Below are 6221 nucleotides of genomic sequence, written 5' to 3'. Positions count from 1 at the left end.
AAGGCAAGATCTGGACATGATCCAACTAGTGAAGGCAAGATCTGGACATGATCCAACCAGTGAAGGCAAGATCTGGACATGATCCAACCAGTGAAGGTAAGATCTGGACATTATCCAACCGGTCAAGGCAAGATCTGGACATGATCCAACCAGTGAAGGCAAGATCTGGACATGATCCAACCAGTTAAGGCAAGATCTGGACATGATCCAACCAGTGAAGGTAAGATCTGGTCGATATTTATACAAGAATTTGTAATAAAAAATAGGGGATGCCGTTTAAAAAAATTGAGATGACTTTCATGTGACTTTCAAATAATTCTTCAAGGTCAAATCAATGGTAGCATCTTATGGTACCCTCGAAACCAAATAACTTTTGTCTGAAAAATTTTTCTCTCCCGTGCTTGGTTTTCGACATATTCGACTGGATGAATTAAAATGGTCCACCCTGTATATAGCAAAGTATTCATGGTTAATGTAGCATATATATAGCAAATTACTATTGATTAATGTAGCATGAGTAATCTATATATAATATTAACATTACAAAGGTTTATTGCTCCAAAAATCGCACTTCAGCATTTTCCGGCAAAATGACAGTATCTTTTTACAGCTGTACTGACGTCACCAGTTCAACAAGTATACGCTAAATCATTTATTATGGTAGAACTAATGTAAGCGATATTTTTTATAGCAATATAGCGGAACTCAGAGCAAGAGTTTATTGTATCCGCTAACTTTGGAGTCAATGCAAACAATACGAAAACGTCGAAACGTTAAAATAGCTGTCAAACACAAGTCTGGTATCTCACAGAGTAAGACATAAATAAACGGTATATATGGAAGTACAGTTTAATACCAATTATTACAACGTTGAGTACAGCTGCATAACATAAAATTCGAAAAATTTCTTGCTTTCGAACAGGTTAAAGTGAACAAAAATCCCTTTACCATTTTCAAAATAACCAAGTAAAATTTTGAGAAATTAATGAAAAGAGATATCGGAAACTAGCGCGCGCGGTCGCGTCAATAGAGTCCGCTTCATACAACCGAGTGCAATGCAAAATAAGATCACAGTAGTAAGTAATAAAAACTTACCTTCTCAATGGAATACGACACGAATATCCAGGAAACAATAGTATGAACGAGAGATAACATGTCGCTTTCACTGACTCGAATCAACTGAGGAATGCCCAGGGATAACGCTATACTTGTATCATTCACTGAACGATATTTACATACGATATATACCAACGTCGAAATATCGTTACTAACAGTCCACAAAAATAAACCGAACAATAAAATACGAAGCACTGTTTACATACCGTCGTTTCAAGCTTTCGTCTTGCTTTCGACGTACGAAATTTTTTTCTACGTGTCTACGAAGCGCCGAGCGCCGTGTTCGCTACAAAGATTAAGAAACAATTTTGAAATAGTTAGCCGCTGAAACTCTGCCTAAATTTGATCGTTCGAACTAGAAATCTGTTAGAACTGTCGAGAATTGTCGACAGAACTGCAAGAAATGGTCAGCGCGACACTTTCTCTGGAAGTGGCGTACTAAGTTCGAAGTTTAAAAAATTACTTAAAAACTGGTAGACACCGGAACTCTTCCTAAATTTCATTGTAGAGATTAAAACTCTGTTATAACTGTCGTGAACTGTCGCTAAAAGTGCAAAAAATGTTCAGCACGACACTTTTTCCGAAAGTGTCGTGCTAAGTTCAAAGATTAAAAAATTATTTAAAAATAGTTAGCCATCGGAACTCTTCTTAAATTTAATGGTAAGGACTAGAACTTTGTTAGAACTATCGATAATTGTCGACAGAATTGCAAGAAATGGTCAGTACGGCATTTTTTCCAAAAGTGTCGTGCTAGCTTCGAAAATTAAAAAATTATTTAAAAATAGTTAGCCGCCAGAACTCTTCTTAAATTTAATGGTAAAGACTAGAACTCTGTTAAAACTGTTGAGAATTGTCGTTAAAAGTGCAAGAAATGTTCAGCACGACAATTTTTCCGAAAGTGTTGTGCTAACTTCGAAGATTAAAAATTTATTTAAAAATAGTTAGCCACCGGAACTCTTCTTAAATTTTATCGTAGACTAGAACTCAGCTAGAACTAACGGGAACTATCAATAGAACGGCCAGATATGATGTGCATGATGTTTTCTCTCGGAAGTGTCGTGCTGAGTGTAATATGCAAAGTTTATAAAAAAGATATAATTGTTGAAATTTTTTTTCTTAATTGGACATTTTAATAGAACTCGATCAGAACTATCGGGAACTCTTGCTAGAAGTAGTGATATTTATTTATTTCTTGTACTTTAGAGCACGTGTCGTGCTAGGTTCGCGAAGTTAGCACGACAATTTTTCTTTCGCTGTTTTTCGCTATTAAAAATGCGGAACTCTTTTTATTTTCTATCTCTCTAGAACTATGAAACTATTCTAGAACTATTCTAGAACTCTAGAACTATGAAAAGTGCTAATAGAACTGTGATTGTTTTTTAAAAATTTGTAAAACGTCGCACCAACTTCACAGACGCGTCAACGCGAGTGAGGATCGCGTAGTTTCCGGTGCATGGGTTAAGCCGGATATTTTCGATGAGACTGTGTCGCTACGTGAATTTATTGTCCAATTCATTTTAATTTCACAAGGGAACAGTTGGGATGAGTCGGCTAAAGCAGTAGCATTGGCGTCGTGTCTTCGGGGAAGAACGCGTTCGGTTTTATTAAATATAGAAAATTTAGAAACGTTAACGTTTGAGGAGATTAAATCAAAATTGGAGTTACAATTTGGAGAAAGTGAGTTGATACAAGATCACTATTTACGGTCACTATTCACAAATCAGATAATTATTGTGGGAAAGGATTACGCGACATTTGGTGCGGATTTAGAACCACTTTCTCGAAAAGCCTATCCGAAGTGTTCTTACGAAGTGCGCGACAAAATCGCCTGCGCACAATTCATTGCTGCGATATCCAGCAGTTTTATTAAGCATTCTCTTCAAATAGAGGGAATTGTTTAATTAAAAAAGGCAATATTTATATAAAAGCGTGCAAAAATTTTAGAATCAATTAACGAAAATAGTTTTTTACAAAGATTAGAAAGGAATCAAAGAAATTTCAAAACGAGTAATATTAAGAGAAAAGAATATTGGCAGTGCGGTGATGCAGGGCATTTCCATTCGGAGTGCCTAGCGTTGCAGCATAAGGGAAACTAAATTTTGCCGAGCTTCGTGGGGCCGGTTCGATGGAGAGGGCTCAGGCCCTGGTTTTTATGCGCGGAATGACAAAAGACAAAATAAATTTAATTATTATTTATTATTCGAATGAATTTCTGCGTATTTATGTTTTCTTTAGGAGAACTGCAAACGGAATAAGCGAAATGATGCTATACCAGTTGTAAAAAGGATGATCGACAACCCTAACGGAAGTTTTAAGGAAAGGATTCAGCATATGATCTCGTCTCCCAGAATTTATGAACTATGAACACTTGCAGTACATCGATGCTCAAGAGCTGTCTCTCCCGCGATTATTTTAGCCGTGGCTTTTCCGTCGGGACGAAGGGCAAATGCCAAGGCAGAAAACGGGGAGCTCTCTCTTTCAAGGAGCGAAAGGTCCACGGCAATATTCCTCCCAGTTCCGAAGAAAGCTTGCCAAATATCGCAAGTCTTGAGCAAGAAGGAAGAGCGCAAAATAACTAGGAAAAAGGAAAAGAGAGCACAACAAGAACAACAAGAAAGAAAGGCACAAGTCACAAGAAAGAAAGGCACAAATTAAATGTTATTCCGAGGAAACGCAGCTCGGCAACTCGCAGCAGCAGCTCGGGATAGAGCAGAGAAGACGTTGTACACGGAACACAAAGAAGTGCTGAAGAAAATTCGGGGACGCGGTTTGGTAACCTGAAGCAGTAGCTCGGGGTAGAGCCAAGAAGACGTCTACCGGGGACGCGGTTCGGTAACCCGCAACAGTGGCTCAGAGTAGAGCCGGGAAGACGTCCGCCGCTTAAGAATTCCCTCCCAGAATTGTCGGGACAACAATTTTAAAGCGGAGGGGAAGTGTTATGCCCGTGTGTTACTTTTTCCACTCGATACTCTAAAAAAGGAAGATCGGTGTCAAGGGAGACGGGAAATAATAACAGCTGACAGATCGGTAACAACAGCTGATAGATCAGATGATCTCTGACCGGTGATCTGTTCGGACGTGAAACATATCTACGCGAAATATTATTTCCTAGCTCTTCTGTATAAGTTCGTTTTATATTAAATTAATATAGTGCTTTTAGTAAGAGTTTACTTTTTATTCCCGTGACCGCGATCGCGAGTGTGAAAAGAGAAGATTTCCGATCTGCGTTTCGGAAAGCGCAACATTATATATAATTATATGCATAATTATGTTAAATTATATATGAAATTGTAGATATAATTATACATGATTATATATAAGTAACATGTATTAACATGTATGAACAAATTTCATAGATAATTATATGTAATAATGTACAATTATATATTATACAATACAATATAATTTTATATAGTTTTACATAATTATTTATAAAATCTTTTTCATTCGAAGGTGGAATATATCCAAACATATATATATATATATATATATTTATTTATTTATTTATTTACTTATTTATTTATTTATATTTATATTTATATATATTTTTTTTAAACATTAAAAGTACGTGCGTAGAAAATGAAAGTTATTTTACACGCATTTTACAAAAATTTAATATTTATCTTACATATGCCCTATATACCTTACACTACATCATATTTTCGCTTCATATAAAAAATTGTGAGTGCGTATGTAGAAAATTAAAGTTATTTTGTACGCAGTAGATATTAATGAATATTACGAGGTCATCAGATTACGACTTGAAGGACTGCATAAAAAAATAGTGAAAAATACGACTTGGTTGCACGCGTGTGGACGTATATGTATCTGGGGCCCGATTCCTGACAGCGTACGAGTGAGATGCGCATGCGAAGATCAATAATTCACATTACATATACTATAGATTTTCACATGCGTATTTCGCTCGCATATCGTCTGGAATCGAACTCCTGGAAAGAGCCTCATCAGTATGCTAAAGAGGATATGCGCTTCGTGTGTGATGAAAATCAGCGCTCTCTCTGGGGAAATGTTGGAACTACAATACCGCTCCTCTTTAACATAATGATGAGGAGCCCTAAATACACATCCGCACGCGTGCGAGCAAATCGTATTTTTCACTATTTATTTTATCTAACCCTTCAAGTCATTATCTGATGGTCTCGTAATATTCACTAATGTCGCCTGCGTAAAAAATAATTTTCATTTTCTACGCACGCATTCAGCATTTTTTATATGATGCGGAAATATGGCGTGTGAAAGATAAATATAAAATTTTTATTTATTTTTTATGCTATACTGGGCTGTTTTGCATACATTGGCATCTCTATTTTTACTCTGTAAAAACATTTTCAATTCTATGCAGCCGTATGGAAGAATAGTAAAAAATAGATAATGTCGATATTCAGCATTCCCTTAACGCGAGAGCCCATTTCACGCCGATCCAAAATCTTAACGCAACGGTAAATATTCTCTACAGTAATTCGCTTTCGTGCGCAATAAATAACGTTATATATACAATTTTTAGGACTGTGCAACAATACATTATCGTTAAGAATGAGGCAGACAATGCAGAAAGGACGGCTTTTTAGACGACGAGAGCCGATCGTTCTCGAATGAATGTCTCAATTTCGATAACCAAAATACGATAGGATCTTAAGGGAGAAAAGCATTATAGAACGTCAAAAATAAGGGAATTTTGTGAATTTTTTTTAAAGAATTTATCCAATCGCTTCTCGGATAAAGTTCCGAAAAGTACTCACACCCGACTTTTTTTAAACTCAGTATTCCTACGTATATTGACGCGCTGATTGCGAATATCATAGTGAAAATTGGCGACCATTTGATTTTCATGGTAAAAACCATGAAAACCCATAAAAATTATTTTTTACGTTTATCTTAGTAAATATGGAAACTCATGATAAATGTTTTAAACAAAAGTTATAGATCTCACTGAGATAAACATTTTAAGACCTATACATTTTCATCGTACGAATGATAGTTTTCGAGGAAATTGAGTATAAAGACCGTAACAGCCTTGTTACGGTCTTTATACTCGAGTAGGTATTATAGGCCGGTTCTAACTCAGGTCCTCCGAGGGGGGGGGG

General features: G+C 36.3%; 1 protein-coding gene across 1 annotated transcript in view; it reads right to left on the bottom strand.

Annotated features, from left to right (window-relative positions):
• The window catches only part of LOC116848377 (plancitoxin-1), a 476759-nt gene that overhangs the window by 126327 nt on the left and 344211 nt on the right, over positions 1–6221 (bottom strand). The gene's annotated exons all lie outside the window — the stretch shown is intronic.

Source organism: Odontomachus brunneus, unplaced genomic scaffold (assembly GCF_010583005.1).
Source record: "Odontomachus brunneus isolate Ranch 3 - 2012 unplaced genomic scaffold, Obru_v1 Obru_scaffold_094, whole genome shotgun sequence".
Lineage (NCBI taxonomy): Eukaryota > Metazoa > Arthropoda > Insecta > Hymenoptera > Formicidae > Odontomachus > Odontomachus brunneus.
This window is presented reverse-complemented; position numbering and strand designations above follow the sequence as displayed.